At 42.6% G+C, this 19,525-nt stretch overlaps 1 protein-coding gene across 1 annotated transcript in view; it reads left to right on the top strand.

The window, feature by feature from the left end:
• The window catches only part of HMGA2 (high mobility group AT-hook 2), a 110,385-nt gene that overhangs the window by 87,399 nt on the left and 3,461 nt on the right, over positions 1–19,525 (top strand). The gene's annotated exons all lie outside the window — the stretch shown is intronic.

Raw genomic sequence — 19,525 nt, 5'->3', positions numbered from 1 at the left:
TTCTGCATTGGTCACCTTGCAGTGATAATGCAGACACACATGCACACTTCTGTGGTGTGAGTCCAGCATGCAATAAGTATCTCTCTGTGTCCTGAATATGGCTAGGTGGGAACTGCATTACAGCAAGAAGGGACATATGCATGAAACCCATCTCTCTGCTTTCCTTAGTGTTGCATATAGGCAAAGCCTTATAAAATAAGGGCCTTTGTGAAATCATGGCTCAGGCCTGCTACTTAGGCTAAGTAGAAGGGAACTATGGGAGAGTGACTCAGCTGGAATAGGGGTAGAGAGATGTGAGAGACGTGAGAGACATGCAGGGTGATGGCCACGTGTCCACGTCACGGTGTTTGGTGGTTGGTGGCCTTGGGCTTGTTGTGCCTTAAAACTGTGCAAACTGGTAACCTGTTAACTGCTTAAAAAGGCCTTGGTTTTGCAATAAAGCAGCTCTCCTTTGCACTGCCTGGGGACTCTGCATTGCTCTGCATCATCACACTAAAGGATGCTGTAAATCCACAAAATATAATAGGTTGAACTTGGTAACCAGATTGGATCCATCATAAAGACTAACACATTGGAACTTTTTGGGTTGGGTAGTATTATTCTTTTTTAACACTTTGAAAAAAAATGCAAGCCACAAGGTGTCATGAAACCAGTCAAACACTGCAGTTAAAATCAACATCATTTTCTTCTTCCAGCCTGTTAAAAACCCCAAGAACCTAACTCTAACACTTTGTTATATGTGCACCAACAGAGAAAAACCTCTGGGCATGGGAGCAAGTCCATGACTGCTTGGCAGAGTCCGTGGGCTGTGCTGCTGTACCTCCATGTACATGAATGATAGCTTAGTCAAGAGTATAAAAGGTCCATTGCTCTTCTGGAAAGAGGTCTGCTTTTAGAAAGGAATAATACTTCAATTTTTCCACCTTATGGTTCTAATACATTAATGTACAGTGTACATCGTCATAATATCAACTGCACTCTGAATCAGGAACTGTTGCATACGAAACAGAAAACATCCAGATACCAGTTGAAGGGGTAAAATGATGTAACTCTCCAAAGCATGTGCAGGAATCAGATTTCTACAAAAGAAATCAATACAGTTGTAGCAATGATGAATCCATAGCACAGCTAATAATGTCTCTGAATGGTGGAGGTGACACACAGGATGAATGTAGCAATACTTTCAAGTAAGGTTAAGTTTTGTGAGGAGAGGTGATGTCTTGAGGCCAGCTTATGCTAAAACCCGCCTAAGTCCCCAGCAACTTACTATGTATGATCTGACTACACCACACAATTCAGAACACACCAAGCTCTTCTAATAGAAGAGATTTCCTCTCCATGTCTTGTTTATATCCTTCAAATGTTACTGCTACAATCAGGCTATTCCTACTACAACATGGTAGTAAACCTGCTGGTGGACACAAAGCCAGCTCTCTCTTTTGTGGCACCTGAGTGACAGGGAGGCTAAGCCCTGCTGCAGAGAGGAGGCAAATCCAGGAGGCAGAGACTCCCAAGCAGCTGCTAATGTTGCCTTTTCCTCTGGCATGCATCAGAGCTCAGTCCCACTGAGGTCAGCAGGAAGAAGGGGTCTAGAACTGATGGCTGTAGCCTAGCCTAGCAGAACCCATTGCTGCCAAGGGCCTTGTGGTGCTGCCAGGTTTCCAAGCTACCCAGGCACTGACTCCTGCAAGTGCTTTGTTTGTGCAATAACCATGTGCAACCCTGGATGCAAGAGAGGAAGAAAGATCTGGGATTGAAGCTGGGCTGGGGTGTAGGAGGACAAAGAGGGGACCTGGACTCTTGTTTTGTAGCAGAGCAAAGTAATGACAGATTTAATTGATGGCCAAATGATGTAGGCATTTGAACTGAAGCACTAGCATTCCCCATATGGATTTTCCTGACCGTTTGCTGAAGCAGTGATTCTGGTAGGGATGCTGAAGCGTGTGTCAACCAGCTGGATGCCACTGCTGCTACAGTGGTGCCTCAGCAGTTGTGGCAATGTAGGCAGAGACAGAGAAAAGAAAGCCTTTTGACATTTCCATTAGTAATGGAAGTGCTTGTGCAAAAAGTGAGGAGCCACAGAAGAATACATGAAAGGAGAGAGAAGGCTGTTTAGATCTCTTCAGTTACCACAACTGAGTAGTGAAAGAACACCTTAAATTATTATATGCCATGTCTTTACACAGACAACATTTCTGTTTTTAATCTTTGGACAAAGGGATGTTCAGTGAAATCACTGAATTATCTTCAGCCCTTCCTGGTTTTAACAGGCCATGCTCTCACACTTGCAGTAGCACACCATTGCAGTTCTGCTGTTATGGGTGCATGGCAAGGAACAAAAATTTATCACTGTGAGCAAATGCTCAGGACGGTGTCTTCCTGAGGCTGAAAGAAGGAGAGGTAAAACAGTGTAATTCCTGGGATGATCAAGAACTTCATGCTGCTGGGTTTCACTCAGGTCTGGTTGCTTTTCTCTAATTTCTCTTTATAAAGTAGGGAGGTTCAGACTCTGAATTAACAACAAGAACATGAGCTCATGCAGGCTTTCTAATCTGAGCTGTCTAAGGAAATAGCGATAAATTATATAAACATGGGGACTACATGGAAGTTCATGGAGGATAATGTAAATCTTATACTGCATTCAGAGGAATCTCTTCCTTTTCCATCTGTTTCCTTCAAAATATCCTCCCAGATGGCTTTGCCATGTGGCAGTCTGGATTAAGTTAGAAATGTATACTTTTTTCATTGGTGGGGACTGTGAGAGGTTACAGTCAAGAACTGCTGGTTGATGGTGAGCCTTCCTTGGTAAAAGTGGCAGAAACTCCTGCTCACACGTGGTCCCTGAGTGGTCTCCTGTGCTTTGGATTTCATGTGTATTCTGAAAGATTTCTTAGGAGTGTTAGTTTACATCGCTCTTACTCTTGTTCTTGCTGCTAGCAAGTATGTCTCTTGGGTTTGTGTCACTTTTACAAGTACAGAAGCAGTAAGACCAGATAAAATTCTCATTTTGCAAATAACAGCTCTGTTTCTATTACCATTTCCCAGATTTTAAGCATCATGCAGGGCACTGCCATGCTCTAAATCTCTTCATGGATATCAGCTGTCCAGTTTAGGGCCATACAGATGTTTATGTAAACTTCTGCAGTATCTTTAAACTTTGCCAGAGCTCTGAGGATTTACCATCACACAGAGAGTACATAGCAGCAGTAAAACCCACTGGAAATCTACACACCCATGTCATTAATATGAAGCTTTGAATACAGTGGTCTGTTCACATCTTTGTGATGATCACTGATGCATACTCTCCCACTTCCTTGGGGAAATTAAGAAAAGAGCCAGTATAACTGCGTGACATTGGTAAATTTAGCACTTTCACGTAGATATTTGCCTGAACCTCAAAACAAGACTCTTTGAAATCTGCTCTGTCTCTAAAGAATGTACAGCTGGATCTTACAGTCATGACATAGTAATATTTTTACTGAGGTGTGCAAATACACAGTCCAAACAGAAATCTCTTCATTTCCTCATTTTTAAGCAATTTGTTGCAGCTGTTGACTCAGCCATATGGGGGAGTTACACTCTAAAGTAATATGAAGGAAATAGATGTTTTTAGGAAAACACAATGAAAACTATCAAAATTTTCTGGAAACAGGACATGTTTATTTTTTATCATTTCTGCAGAGAAGACATATAATGAACATAGAACAGCCCTTTGAAAATTTTATTATCTCTCTTAAAATCTCACATCCTTGGAAATCCTTTGTATCTGAGTCTGAAAGACAGCATACCACTCAGAAAGACAGTGTGTAGATCAGAATAAAAGTGTATCAGTCAGAAGAGTACACGTAAAGTATACATAGAACAGTGTACACAAGAAATTGTACAGAAAACGTACACCAAAAGAACAAGTGAAGCATACTTCCCTACCTAATGCTAAATGTAGTAGATGTTTTTAAAACAATGTCCCAAAAAATCAAATCCAACAAGAATAAACACTAAAAAGTGTAGTCTTATTTCGTACAGAAAAGAAGATCTGGACTTCCTACATTTTTTCCTGCTACTCATTTTTCAGTGTCAGTATCAATAAAGTTATGTATGTGAATCATTTTATATATATATATATATATATATATACACAGATATACATATATATGTATATAAACACACCTCAGGTTGCATCTATTGCATATGTCTACTCAGTGTAGGACCCAGTAAATGCTAGAAGCATCACACAGGCTCTGCAGCCCAGGAGCTACACCTGTGGGTCACACATTCATGTGCAGCCACAAAGTTGCTGGCTGTGAACCTGGGGCCCCTGGTGGTTATGTGGTGGGGCCAACGTGCTGGCAGACCCCGGCCAGCAGGCCCAGGGAGCACATACCTCATCACCTCTCTGTGCCATGCAATAAAGCTGCACTTACACCAGCTTCAGGCCTTCTGTGTATCTGCTAGCCACCATATGTGAATTCATCCTTTTCCCTTCTGGGAAATGGCAGACAGAAATGTGGTAGGAATACTCCAGAAATCCACTTTTCACAGGCTGAAAAGAAGCTTCCAGTGTCACAGACAGATTGGCACCAAGCAGGTGCACATACACATCTGAGAGAGTGAGTGCCATTGTCCAAGGCCACCCTGTGTCCTGTGAACCCAGGAATGCTGCAGTCTGAGCCTTGACTGTAGAAATACTGAATAATCTCTGCCCTGGAAGTTGACCTAGTGCCCTGGGGTCTCATTACTCTTTCCACCGCATTCAGCAAGCTACCTTGTGTCTCATGGACTTTTTTTGTGTTTATTGATAAGGAGAGTCAGAAAGTTCCCAGGGGAACTCCCAAAAAGTCATATCCTGGAGAGGTAAAACTTTCTTTTCCAATAACGCGTGTAATTTTGTCCTTTAGCACAGGATAAATGTGCATGTGTTACATAGGCCACTCTGGAACATCCTCTAATGTACTGTAGGCTCTTGGTACCATGTGAACACATGCTGAGCAAACATGTATTGTGGCTTATGGGAAATAAGGAGAGTCTCTAGCTTTCTTCATGGATGCAGTAGATGGAATTTCATGGAGGGTACTGGGCTTAACATCCTTACTTTCTTTCTCTTTTCAAGGCAAAATGGTGAAAACTGGTGTGGTTTCTAAGGCAGATATATTCAGTCTTCCTTTTTCTTTTATAAGGGGTTTATTGTGACAGGGAGACACTGAATAATTTGTCTGATGACTTAAAAAAAACCCAACAAAACAGGTGTTTTTTGAAATAAAATAAGAAAAAGAATCTGGGAGAAAATATAGAAGTTGCATTTACTGCTTCAATGAACAGATGAAGTACTAACCTGGGCTAAAGAATGATGGCTAGAAAGGGAGGTCAGGTATATCTGAAATAAGATATTTTCTTACTTACATGACATAACTTCTGAATAGAATCTGAATAATGTAATTCAATGATGCTATGCCTGAATACCTGAATCAGTGTAAGACTGAGGTAGCTAAGGTTTTAAATATTTTTGATTGTCATTTACTACATAGCTATGATAGAGGAACATTTTTGAGATGGCTACTTCCATAAATTTGTCTGTAAATAAATTAAGCAAATTGATTGGAATAAATCAATGGATTAAAAAACTCTTCAAGAACAGGAGTATATTTAGGCATTCAGTCACTTTTGAAGACTCAAAAATTGGAAATACCTCAGCAGCAGTGCCATTTCCTATCCTAGCAAGCTCTCCAGGCTGCCAGGAGAGAAGTGTTCCTAGTGCTGCTCCCTAAACCCGAGACACGGTGCAGCTCAGCATGTGAAGGTCAAAGAGCCTGAGTGATCAAGCAGGAGAAGCATGATTTGATTTGGTTGAGTCCGCAGATCTGTTAAATTCACATGTGTAATTCTGACAGTGGATGCTGACTGAGTTTTACATCCCCTTGCTTAATGCGCCTGTGGTCCACAAGGCAGGCTAAGGTGCCTGGCACTGTGCCCCATGCAGTGCCTAAGGAACGGACAGAGGTGCTCAGTCAGTACTGTGCCAGGACAGCACAGCTCCCTTTGAAACCACTATTTCTGAGAACTGTGCCGTGTAAGTTCCATTTTGGGCAAGTGTCATAGTGCCTTGATTCCCCTTCCACTAAAACTGAGGTGCTTATGCTCCCTTCTTGCATAAGGGAATGGTCAACGTGCATGCATTTATAATCTGATGTGACAAAAAAGGAATCAGATTTAGCAAGATGTTTTTTTACTTCCTGACTTGTGTGGGACTATCTCGGGGATTCAGTCTTGCCTGCTGCAGTGTGCCACTTGAAGAGGTCATGTCCTTGTCAGCCAGTTTATGAGTCAATCGAAGAGCGGGAGTGCTGTGACTTAGTTCAACATAACAGGAACCTTCATCTCTGAACAAGAACAACAATGGATTCCTGACAGCTCAAACACACAACATTTATTTCCCTGAGGCAAACTCTAGGGCAGGAGGCAGCTTTCTGAATGAAGCACTGGTCACACATTTGCCCATTCAACACAGATACACTTTCAGGTCCCTGCTTTTTTTCCAGTGTGCTGGGCAAGACCTCATCCTAAAAGCAGGGATGTAAAACTTCAGGGACTGCAGCTGTTGAGCCACTCCTTGCACAGCACAGGGAGTGGGTGTTGCAGTTGGTGGTAGAAGGCTAGAGTATGCAGGGGTGAGCTAAAAGAGTTCCCTTAAGCCAGCAACACTCCTCTTCAGCCTCTCCCTACCTCTTCCCTCCCCACTCCTTGCTTGTGGAAGAAGCCTGAGGTGATCAGGCAACATCTGTGGGCAGAGTGGCTGTGTGTTTGACCCCACAGCTGTGGCCACAAAAGGTGTTTAGGGAGGAACTCCTTCCGGTTCAGAACTTGGCTCTGATTTGACACAAACCGAAGTCTCACTAATAGTAGCCAGAAGAGAAGGGCTTGTGATGTGTACTTGGGAAACACTGTTGAGGAGCATAGCTGAGCAGTGTTTAAAAAAGTGCCAGTCAGGAATAAATTAAACAGTGCTACTTTTGCATACACATGCTACATATTTTGACTGAGATTTTCAAGAGTAGCAAGAGTCAGTGCTGCTAACACTTGGGTATCTTGCTTCATACAAGACATGCAAGACATACAGCATTCTCAGCAGCACATGGCTACTCCCTGAAAATAAGGATTATTTTAAGATATTTTCTGTCTGATACTCAGAAAGCTGAAACTACCAGCATGATCACTCTGTGGAGTTACAGTAATAAAAATAATCAAAATGCTAATTCGCAAAGATGAGGAGCAGAAGGCTGCACAGGAGGAAAGTGCTTTTTGGTGAGAGCTTGGTTCCTGAGCTTCTCATCAAGGGCTCTGCATTTTCAATGGTCTGCATTGTTGTTGCTCCTCCACATCCAGGTGAAGCCACTGAAAGATGCTCTATTCCCTGACTTAAATATTACTATAGATACTTCAGGGTTGTATCCTTGCTCATTTGTTGCACTGAAAAAAGGGAAAAATAGGGAAACAGACCTATGTAACCATTCTTGGAAATTGCTCTATCTTTGCTGTTCCAATTCAGCATATAAATTCTGCTACAAATTTTATTTTAAAGATTAAGTATGGTGTGATGCATATGTAATAAGGTAAGCACAAATAGAATCAAAGTTAAGGTCAATGAAAATACAGTTTTTGTCTGTTAAATAATTTGCTCAGATAGATAGTTACAGTCTTCACCTATCAGCACTAATAAAGTTTGGCTAGGAAAAATAGCAGTATACTCAGTCCTTATTAACATATTTAAACATGTTATGGTAAGAAGCAATAAGAAGACTATTTTTTTTTTCTGGATAAATACCAGGTAAACCTGGTATTTTGTGAATTTAGTTCCTTGAAATCAATGCTGCCGTGCTACCCCTGGGTGACATCTGGCCTCCCTGGGCAGTTCCTCAGCTTGTGACACCTGTGCCAGACATTAAGGCTAGGATGGACAGGCTGAGCCTATGAGCTTGCCTCCTCCCTTGCAGTTCAGAGAGGACAGATCAGGTGAAGGATTCATAATCAGTGTGAAACAATTGTAATAGACACTTTAAAACCATTTTTCCTAGTGGAGCTTCTATTCTATAATATTTCTATTGATGCTCTCACTGTACTGTTCCTTAGTGCTGAGATGGAGTGAAGCAGCCCAGACGACAAACAGTCCGTGACAGGCTAGGTGCAGTCTGGGGGCACATTCAGAGCTCATGGTCATTGATTGCTCCTTGGATATTGTAGGCATGTGACTGCTGTGACAGTAGACAGTAAGAAGTACAGGAGTATCACAGCCTCATGTTAGACCATGCAGTGAGAATTATGGTCCTAGGCACTTCATGTTGAAGGCTACAGAAGTATGTAGGTGGTTTTCAGACATCAACACTTTGCCAAACAGTGCGAGAAGGATCTAAATCTTTGCACAGTCTAGTGTTTATGAGCATCTTGAGTTCATCCTTACAGGACCTAAACAAATAAATTTTCCTTTCTCACACTGAAGAGTGAGAAAGCTTAAAAACCCTTGCCTGACTGTTGGGCATTGTAGCAGTCAGCAGTCACATTACCATAGCAAACTGTCTCTCTTTTCATTGGGATTCCAATACAAGAAATTTTAAATTTTTTAGGAGGTCTGCTCCAGCAGATGTTGAGCATCACTGTGATGAAGTTCTGCTGTTGATCCCACTGTAAAGCATTTCTGGAAATTCCAGAATGTTTTCAGAAAACATTGGCTGAAATCTCTCTTTAGAAATGACTAATGATTATATTAGAGAGGGATATAATATTGCTAGTGTAGTTTTTGCTTTTCTTCTGCTCTGTCAATGTAGTCACATTATTCAGGGCTGATCTCTGATCTCAGGTTTGAAGAGTTACTTGCCACACAACAACCATGGGAAAACAGAAGGAGAGAAATAAATGAATCACCCACATTCTGCTTGAATTCAGATCTCAGATTTCCCACATCCTGGTATTTAATTTCTCACAGAGTTACCAATGGTTGATCTCACGGCAGGATTAGGGGGAAGAAAAATGAGAGCTCCATTGAAACCAGACTTGAGTCTGGAAAGAAAGAACATGTGAGCTCTAGGACCCCGGAGATATCAGATTCAAGGTAGTGAATGTCTTCCACCCCCTCCCCTTCCCTGATTCTCAAGCTTATTTTGAAGCAAATTCTGGAAACTGAATTCAGAACAGCAAAGACACAGTTACAGTAAGTTAGAGGGCTCACACATCTCTTCAATAGTCTCCTGAGAACTGTGTTATATAGTGAAGCATTAACTATAATTTATGTTGGTATTTTTTTATGTTTAGACAGGAGAATAGATTAACATTGAAGTATAAATTGCAGTAAATCTGTCTCAGTTGTAAAATAAACATGTTTTGAACATTTCCATCAGGATACCTTCTCTGATTTGATTATAGAATGTATATGTGTTCAATTGGAAAAGAAATTCCCATAAAAGATTATATAATCAAAAGGAAATCATCAGTATCTACTAAATTTGAGACCATCAGTCACTTTGAATCAGGTTATCTTGCTTTGAGAAATAAAGAGCTTTGTCCTGTGGATAGCTGCATAGACTGATCTAGAAAAGTTGTGTCGATGCTCTGTGCTGAGGAGGCCAAACTTTCTCACACTTTCCACCAGATTCAGAGTGCGAGATATTCAAGAAGTTGAAAAAACCTTTAAATGCATCACTCTAAATCCTTTAGGAGTTGAACATATTAAGATGACAAGAAGAGTTTGTCATTAAACTATAACTACCCTTTTTTGATTACCTGGTATTTGTAGATTTATTGGCAAGGTGGCTTAAATTAGGGATATATTTTTAGCCTGCAGCATTACATAATAAAATAGCAGCTGAATTCTTGCAGTAAAAAAGAGAAGGGATGGGGGAAGTTTATTAAAACCAACATGAACCTCTCTGATTTTGCTTTTTCGTCTGCACGAAGAGGTGCTCCATGGTTACACAATCAGTAAAGTTTGCAAGAGAAGCATTTCCATTGCCCCATTGTGCTCAGGAGCTGTCGCCTGCCTTTCACTGCAGACCTGCTGTTTAGTCTGAAACTGAAAATTAAACCCAGAACCTCAGCTTTCTAAGTTAAATACTCTGCATTGCTGGAAGCACGCAGCCTTGCCAGTGTCTGTGTGGCAAAATCCATGATCAAAATCTTCAGACATTTTTAGAGCATTTTACAACTCTGTTAAGCTTTAATGTTTTTGTTTTGATTTGGTTAGAGGTTTTTTGTTTTTTGGTTTTGTTTTTTGTTTTGGTGTGTTGTAGTTGTTGTTGTTAAAAATCATGTTCTAAATTATACTAGAAAGTCTCATGTGAACTGTGCTGAACCAGCTCAGGGAACCTGGCTCACTATCTTTAAGAAATATGTTTCTCATTTTGGAGGGCTTTTCTGAGAATGGCCAGGGTAAGGTAGAGCCCTGTATGTTAAACTCACTCCTTCAGAAACAAAAAAGCAAGGGATGAGAAAAGCCAGGGGAGACGCGGAGAGCAAGGATGGCGGCGGCCGAGCCCATGCGCCCTGCGTGGCCGAGGCTGCACGGGCAGCGTGGCAAGGGCCGCTCAGCCCCGGGGCTGGCGCTCGTAAAAATGTCACCAGTGCGCTTCCACTGTGAAAGGCGCTTTTATCTCCCCTTCCCACAGCCCCTTTCCAGAGGGTACGTGAGGCTGGGCCTGGCGGCTGCTGCTTGGCCTCCCCGCATGGCTGGACCCTAATGAGGTGTGTGCGGCTCTTGGCTGCAAGTTTTCAATCTCTTTCTTATTACTTCAAAGCTGCTGTTCCGAGGTTCAGACAAGTTTGATCACTTGGCAAAATCTCTCAGCTGGGATTCAAAAGGGAAGATGCTTTATTTTATTATTTATCGCTGTAGATAGATAGCTCTCCCCAAACTACTCTTGCCAGTGGCTTCGTGGTCAGAGCCACAATGTTTTTTTAAGTGATAAAGGATTGAAGGTGAACAACTTTTGGCAGTTGCTTCCTGTCTGTAACAAGTGGTCGTTTTTAGGGGGAGAAAAAAAGAGATAGAAATATAACAGGCCTTACTTTATTTTCCTCTTCATGGTTTCTATTTGGTGGGGGGGGAGGGGGGGCAGGGAGGAGCAAAAGGTAAATGATGTGGGTTTGACCTCCATTTCAAAGCCTCTCAAAGTAATGTTTCCCTACCCCATTCTGGGAGACCGTTGCTGTAATCCTTCCTCTGCCTCTCAGCGTAAAGTATGCAGAGAAACTGGTGCTGTTTCAAGTATTTCAAGGGCTCAAGGAGAAGGCAGATGTGCTCAGGTTTACCTCTGTGGGCTCCAGTAGCCTTTTGGGCTTTTCCATCTCCAGTGCCACAAGAAAGCAGAGCTAACACAGTCACCCACAGCATTTCAGTGAACTAGGCAAGTCTAAGAATTTTTAAGGTTGGCATCCATCTTCTTTCATCTAATTATGGACACAAATATTAGTGATTAGAGACTATTATTAGAGCCTCTGCTTGCCTTATGCTCCAGTCTGGATTTTGGCTGTGAATGCAGAGCAGTTTACCATTCCTCCAGTTTACAGCATCCACAAGAGGTTTGTAAGAGCAGCTTCTCAGAGTTGGGGTCAGTCCAGCTCAGTTGTATATGTTTCTAACAGCACCGCTGCCTTCTTTTTCTTAATATTTTATTTCCTTCCCACCAGAAATGTTTATATATTGTAGGGTTGAAGCTCTCCAAGACAAAATACATCTCTGTCAGTGTTGCATAGCACCCACAATTACTTCAAGCACCATTTTCACTTTAGGTCTGTGCTTTGCAGACTTTAAATGGTGTTTCCTGTAAAATTCTTCTGACTAGTACTGAGATTTTGCTGAAGATTTTCAGTCTCCTTTTAATCACATGGGGAACAGATTTTTTCAAAGTGTTTTGACCTGCTTAGGTCAAAAAGGCACTTGCTGTAGTCAGATGCCAAAACGCGTTTAAGAAATCTGGCCTGACGTAACTTAGACAGCTGAGTCTCAATTTCAAAAGGCTTCAGCCACACAGGCTTTGGCACTGAGTGACTTGCTGCCTTGCAGGAACCTCATTGCTGAGTTAATTTCAGGGCTGCTTTATAATCCATGGCAAAGTTGGGCACCTAAAGCTGAGGTCCATTCAAGATCATATGTATGAGAAATTGAGAGGCAGAACCTAAGGCAGGTACATTTAGGTTTTAACTAAATGTCAGTCAGACTAATTCCTGTTTCTGGAAGTTCTCAGTGTGAGCCCTCCTGGATTTAAAACTCCTGTGTCAGATAAGCCCTTTCTCTCAAAGTAACCAGAGAGATTCCTTATCACTCACTCCATTATATCAAACAGTTGTCCTAGTGGGAGATAAGCTAGGAGATGGAGAAATGTTTTTTATTCCCCCTTAATGTAACAGGAAGAATAGACTTGAATCTATATTTTAAGTAAGCTGTTCTGACTTTAAAGAGGAATGTCCTGTCCTGTCCTGTGGGAATCCTCCTAAGCAATGTCTTGGTCCCCTCCAGTTATCTAAACCTGTTGCTTAAGGACCAAAACTTGGCCAAGCCTGGCAACATACTTCCTCCAGCAGAGGAAGGGGATCTGTAGTAGTGGTTCCTGTGTGTGTAAGGATGGTTAACTCTCTCTGACCTCTACCAGCTGAGTCCCAGCACAGCCCCAGCAACTTCACTCAGCTGCCTCAGCTAGATCACTTCCTCCAACAGCTGGGGATGTGTATTATCCAGTAATCCCCATGAGCAGCCTTTTTGCTAGTCAAGCAGTGCTATTCCAGCCTTAAAAGGAGAGGACACACTTAATTTGCTTACTATGCAGCTAAAAAACCACAGGCTGGTGACCTGCAGGAGAGAGTCAGGTTTTGGCTTTATTTTCTGTACTCCCTTTCTGTCTTTCACAGAATAATTGATTATTTATATAAAAGTGGACTGATTTTAATAGAAGAAAGATGCTTCTTCCATACACAAAAGTTTATGGGAGAGCCTTCTTCCTAGAAGGTAGAAAACCCATCTTGAATACCTACTTCAAATCAGAGAGCATGGGGATTTCAAAACAAGTCCATGTGTGAATTTCCAATCCAGTGCTATTGTGTACATGTACACAATTTTATTAAAACTAAAAAGTCTTATTTTTGCTATCTATTATACATTGCCTTCCCGAGTGTGAAAACTTTGAGGACATCACTAAGTCAAATCAATCTTTAGGATACGTTATAGCCCTTAGATTGCTCACAAGATATTGGGTAGCTCTGCACATGCCCAGCAGCAAGCACTTGGGCATTGGGAAAGTTAAGCAGCAGCTCAGCAAGGCTGCTTGCTGGTATCTAAATATTGCTATGCCATCATGCTATGGCCAAATCTGTGCTCTTTTGACGGCCAACGTCTTTACATAACAAAGTGGGCTATTAGAGGCTAGGTCAATAGGAACTTACACATTTAAAGCAAGAATGTTGGTTTCCAGTCTGCATCTCAACCCCAAGCTGCATCTCTCTATTTGTCTCTTTCTTTATATTTAATGTCATTAAAGTACTGAAAGTTGTACTTCCTTGAGGGGGGGGAACCTGCCTGCTTACAGCTCCCAGGGCTGTCCCATGACTTAGTCAATGATTGCAGAAACAGTGGTATTAGAAGGCAGGGAGTCTCAGAACTGCTCTGTAGCCAGAGTTTTTGACTGTCCTGTTAGGCACCAAGCTAAAGAATTTGTGCTCCTTCTAGCATGCTAGCAGCTGCAGTGCACAGCAATTGCTTGCTCGTGGTCTGGTTGACTTATATGTGTTTAGAGACAGAGTTTCTGTACTGAAATAATTCCTCAAAATAATTTTTTAATCCAGCAGTTGGAAGGGTTGCATGGCCTTTTCTGTATATGGTCATGGTGATCTGTTCTGCACTAATAAAGCCTTTCACTGTGATGTGTGAAGTATACCTGCAACAATTTGAGTTCTGAATCCAGCTTCTTAAACTTTGTTAAGAGTTAAACTTTGCCTTACTGCTGAGTGGCACCTGTCACTGAGCTCGCTTGTGTGCTTTGCAGAGAGTGCAGAGCTCGAAGCAGCAGATCCCACCCTAAGCTTCACACAGAGCAAACCTGCACTGAGTGTCTGTTAGTGCTGTAAGAATGTCTAAAGCAGTTTGGTGCTTTGGCTGTGGAGCAGTAGGGATGGCACTGTCTCAGCTGGGCAGAGTCAGGGCCCTGGCCTCTGCTCTAGAAGCCATCTATTCCTATCCCTGTATTTCAGGGACTCCTCTGAAAATATTAGCTTGCATGCCAGGGGATTTCAGACATGTTAACAGCAGACAATGGTCCACAGTTTGCAAGTTGCTCTTGTCAGCAGTTCTTTTTGACATATCTATTCAAGCATACCCTCTTGGGCTTAGAAAGCAGCCAGCAAAATCTGTGCCAATAGCTAATACTTCATTATAAAATAAAAGCTGTAGCAAATTCAGAGGCTCCCTATGCAGCATTACTGTGATGCTGCAGTTCATTTCAAAATGGGTTTTAGGTTTTTAATCTGCAGGTCAGAAATTCATGAGCAGAAGGTGAAAAAAGTGAATTGCCAGTGAGTTTCATGGGGCCAAGACATTTAACCTTGAAGTTTTGTCCAGGGTATTAGAACAGAATAAACATTTTTACAAAAATGCCACAGTTACCTTGCTACAGGTGGGGAAATGCTCCTCCCAACAATTATTTCGTCATCAGGTTTTGCTTTTATCAGTTTGTGGATGTCCACAAAAAAAATCACAGAGGACATACATTGACCAAACTAAGTATGTCTGTTCTTCAGGCCACTAGGATGCAACTGGCTGCTTGTAATTTCAGGAAAAAATACCCTGCACTAGCCAAAAGTGGATCACCAAATAGAGGTCTTGGGCAGCAGGTAGAGTTACATTTCACCTGCAGAGGATGTCGTGGGAAAGAAGTCTCTTGGAATCAGGGGGTGATTTTGATCTGAAAAGACGTTGACATTTAAATACAATAGTTTGTGGCACAGCTCCATTCTGGATGGTCCCACCTCTGAGGTTTAGCAATGAATAACAGAATTATGGAATCATTTGTGTTGGAAGGGAGCTCTGGAGATCATCCAGTCCAAACCTCCTTCCAAGGCAGGGTAACCTAGAGCAGGTGACACAGGAACATGTCCAGGTAGGGTTTGAAACTCTCCAGAGAGGGAGACCCCATGACCTCCCTGGGCAGCCTGTTTCAGTGCTCTGCCACCCTCAGTGTGATGAATTTTTTTCTCATGTTGAGGTGAAACTTATTGTGGTTTAGTTTATGGCCATTCCTCTGAGTCCTGTTGCTGGGCACCACTGAAAAGAGTCTGGCACCAGTTTGTTTTTCCACAGCGCTGAGAATTCGAAAGGAGAGATTAAACTTCATTGTTCTGGAGAGGGTTCATGAGTCCACACATCTTGACACAGTTGCTCTGCGCAGGTGTCCCAGGGGTTCACAGGGATCCACACAGAGAAGGAGGGCATGACACAGGAGACCAGCACCTTTCAGGCTTATCTTACCAGATGAGATGTCCAGGGCATCTAAAATGACATCAGGTGCTGTCTTCAGGCAACCAGATCCCACTAAGGTTGTCATATTTCAAAATTCTGTGTTGGCTAGCCCAAATAAACATACTGGCTGCAGACAGCACTTCTAACTGAAACCTGCTGTCCTGCCTCCTGTTCCTTTTTTGTTACCTTTACCAGTTAAATCAGGGCTAACAACAGTGATCCCAGTCCCCTGCAGAGTAGCCCTTCTGAGGGCAGATACCTGCTGTGAGTCATTGCAAAGTTTCTCTTTCTCTCCTGTGGGAGGCCAGCCTCAGTGAGAGATGAGGGTCCAGGCTAGTGTCCACATCTGCCGGCGCCTTGCTGGTGATGCCCCTCAGGAAAAGGCTCCTTTATGAGCTTTGGAGAAAGCCACCTTGCAGCCCTGTTTTGGGAGAGACACCAGCTCCCTATCACTCCCTGTCTGACGGGGCAGTTACAGCAGCAAAGGGTGGAAATGGCTGAGTGTGCTGCCTTTGTCATATAACATCATGCTATGTCCTGTAGCAACTCAGGACAAGCATACTCATTCATGGGACCTGCGCATGACCAAGTGTGCCAAGTGAAACTGCCTCTGCAGCTGGTCCCTGTGCCAATCAGCCCCTGCAGATATATGTATGGGGATGTACACATGGATGCATGGGAAGTCATCTGGGATATTGTCGTAGCAGCAGGAGTAAAGCCTGAGCTATGGATATGAGCACTCACCCTGTTCTTTGAGTATTTGTCCTATGCTCCCTGAGCTCTTCATGGCTGTGGCTTCCCTGTTGGCCAGATCCAGCCTGGTTTGAAGCTTTCTCAGATTTCTCTTTGCGGTCTGCTGGCCCAACCTCTCACTAGTTTGCTGCAGCGGAAAACAAATAACCTGGGAAGCAGCCATTCAAGGCAAAACTGGGTCGATGCACTTTTATGGTCAATTTACACATGTCACCATTCTGCCTCCACAACTAAAGTGAATGCACCTAAGTGAGAACACCCTCAATTAAAGCTGCCGTGTAACCCAAAGCTTTTGCTTCTTTGCTGGGTGCATCCTGTGATGGTGTTGCTGAATTTATGTTCTGCATGGCTATCACACTTTGAGTGACTTGGATTTCTAATGTCTGCTCTAATGACCATGCTTTCCTTCTAAATTTTTTCCCTTCTCTTCAAATTTATTTGAAGCATATCTGGACTTACAAAGCAATTAATTCCAGCCTCAGTTCCTCCTTCAACTTTTGACTCGGGGACCATGACAGATGGCTGTGCCATCGACCTTGGCAGGTCTGTGAGGACTTGCAAGTGCTTGGAGGGTGCTTACTACTGGTAAGCATCCTTCCCCTGAGGTGTCCAGTGCCCTGACAGTGCCAGCACTTCAGTGAATCTCTGGCTGAAGTGACTCAGCACAGAGCCGGTTTTCAACTTCCAAAGGTTACACAGTTTTCAAAATGCCTGCCCCATCCTCCATCTTTTGGAAAGTGTGTGTGCAGGGGTGGCGGGTGCTGTCGAGGCAGAGGTGGGGTTGAAGATCCCAGCTGCACAACCTTCTGATATTTGCAACCAGTTTTTCACAAGTGCAAAAAGTCCCTCTCTGTTCCTGCATTATACATCTGTACTCTGTCTTTCAGAACCTCTACTCACTTCTTCCTTTAGGTATCTCCTTTCATATATGTCTGATTTGTAGTATCCCTTTGGTTGAATTGTAAGCCTTCAGATCAGCAGTCATGTCTCCATCAGTATCTTGACAAGAAGCTTACATGATAGGTTGGCTTAAAACACTCATCTGCAACAGAGGCATTGTAGGCTTTTGCAAGGAATGAACAATCTGATTCCTTTGAAAAGATTTTCTTCATAAAAAAGTATTTCCCAACAGTGATAGGATTTTGAAGTTTGTCAGTCTCAAATATTTTTTTAATAATTAGCTTATTAATTACATTATTGGGGGGGGGGGGTGTTAGCTTGATTTTTAGTTTTTCATCCTTCCCAGTACTACAGGTACACATATTTGCACATACATGTGTAGGTGAGAGAAGCTTCTTTCATTACATGAACACATATAAGTGTATGAAGGAAGAAATTCTCATTTATTTTCTTGGTCACTGCAGCAAGGGTTACTAGGGAAAAAAAATACAGTGAGATTCATAGTAAAAATCACTAGAGTGGACAACTTTTTAACTAAAAAGAGCTCTCTTGTGGCCACCCTGGCTGAGCTTTGAAGTATGTCCTTTCACATACTTTGCCTCTCCCCCATCCTTCTTACTTTGTGATCGGAAGTCTACCTTCATGGAAAAATGATTTCATCAGGTTTCAGTAGTCTCCTGACAAGCCAAGCATAAAACAAAGAGAGCTGCCGCTCTGCACCCACACGTGTGCTGCCGTCTTCCAGGAAATGATAATCAGAGGCTGACCACAGCACTGTAAGAAATTAAACATGTGATCATCATCAAATACCAAAACACGTCTACCTGTATTATGTTAAGAGTACAGAACCCACAGTAGTAATTTTTTAACTGAAATACTTGGCTTGGAGGCAAAACTGGGGTTTGCCGCAATCATTCTGAGTTCTGAATTACCAAGGCTAAACCGACATATTTTGCTGTGTTTCTCCACATGCAGCCCAAATTAGCCCTCCGGTAGGTGCCTGAAAATACCATTTTTCTTCTTGACTGAAATGTTGTAACAGTCCTGCTCTGCACAGAAGATAAGCCGGAAAAATGCATTATGCATTAATGGGATTTGATGGAGTGTGAGCTCAGTTTCCCCAGTGCCACCAGAGACAGAGTAAAATTTGCTTGATCATTTCATGAGTTGAGAATCATTTTTGTTCCAGTGCTGTGAATATAACCCAGCTACAGGTAGACAGTAGTTTTTGTGAGGAAAAAATTGTTCATCTGTACGATAGATCAGTGTCATCTGGAATATAAGAATTGAAAATTCAAGGTCAGGGGGCAGCTGACACTTGATTTTCCTCTCTCTGCTCTATCCACGGCTTTGATCATGCTACATCTTTCTTTGTGCCTGGTGCTCAAGAGAGCACCCCAGGGTCATGGCCTGTTTCCTTGTCAGGAGGTATAAACCTACTGGCCTAAATATCTGAGGCCCAAGCTTTAGCAGGGGTGGGGGCATGAAGGAAGAGGGGGGGAGCATTTCCTTCATGCTTTTCACTTTTCCCACATAACCCAAAGCAGACTAAACAAAACCAGTGTGAAATCTCATGGCTTGATGCTGCTATGGTTATATTTTTTAAGCTGTCATCCGTTCATTTATAGTTATGTTTATTCCCTGGATTTACAGCTTTCTTTTGGCCTTTTCTTGCAGAGAGGTGCAGGGGGAGGTCGAAACCTTTTGAAAGGGGATTGCAGTAAGCAGTGGCCTATGATTAAAGCACTGTGTTTTTTCTTGATGCCGCTCCTCTGCAGCAGTGTCACACATGGTAGCATTTAGGAGCCCTTCACAGCTGAGGTGTTTCAAACACTAATGAATGGAAGTTTGGTCGTATAAGGCAGGCAAGCTTTAAGGCAAGCTTTGCTGAATGGTGTACTGTAGTGGCCTGGGAAAGGAAGAGAGTTATAAATTGTGTCAGTTAGCCACCCAGACAAAATGAAGCCATGTGGAAAATCAAATCTATTAAAGTATGAAGACTGTTATAAGCTGTTTTAAGCTGGTCATTCTTCAAAGGTCTCAGTTGGCTGAGGGGGTGAATTCCTCTTCTTCCTAGATCTTTTTCACGTGCTGTCTTAGGGGATGATGTTCAGTGTTTGATAAAAAACAGCTTTTCATTGACAGCCTCTTTTATTAGAAATGTTAGTTGCCACCAGTTCACCACCCATGTCCTGAAAGGTACTGAACATTTGTTTAAAAAAGCAGAATAAGAACATCACATTTGGGCAGGCTTGCTGAAGGCAAACATGAAGCAGCACTAGGACCAGTGAGGAGGAGAAGGCTTCCCAGAGCAGCTGCTTAGGATTGGATATGTGCTCAAAATGCTTTCTATTTTCTTGTTGCCCATGTCTGCTGGCCATAAGAGGC

The sequence above is a fragment of the Molothrus aeneus genome, chromosome 5 (genome assembly GCF_037042795.1).
Source record: "Molothrus aeneus isolate 106 chromosome 5, BPBGC_Maene_1.0, whole genome shotgun sequence".
NCBI lineage: Eukaryota > Metazoa > Chordata > Aves > Passeriformes > Icteridae > Molothrus > Molothrus aeneus.
Note: the sequence above shows the minus strand (reverse complement) of the source record. Positions and strands in the feature narration are given on the sequence as shown.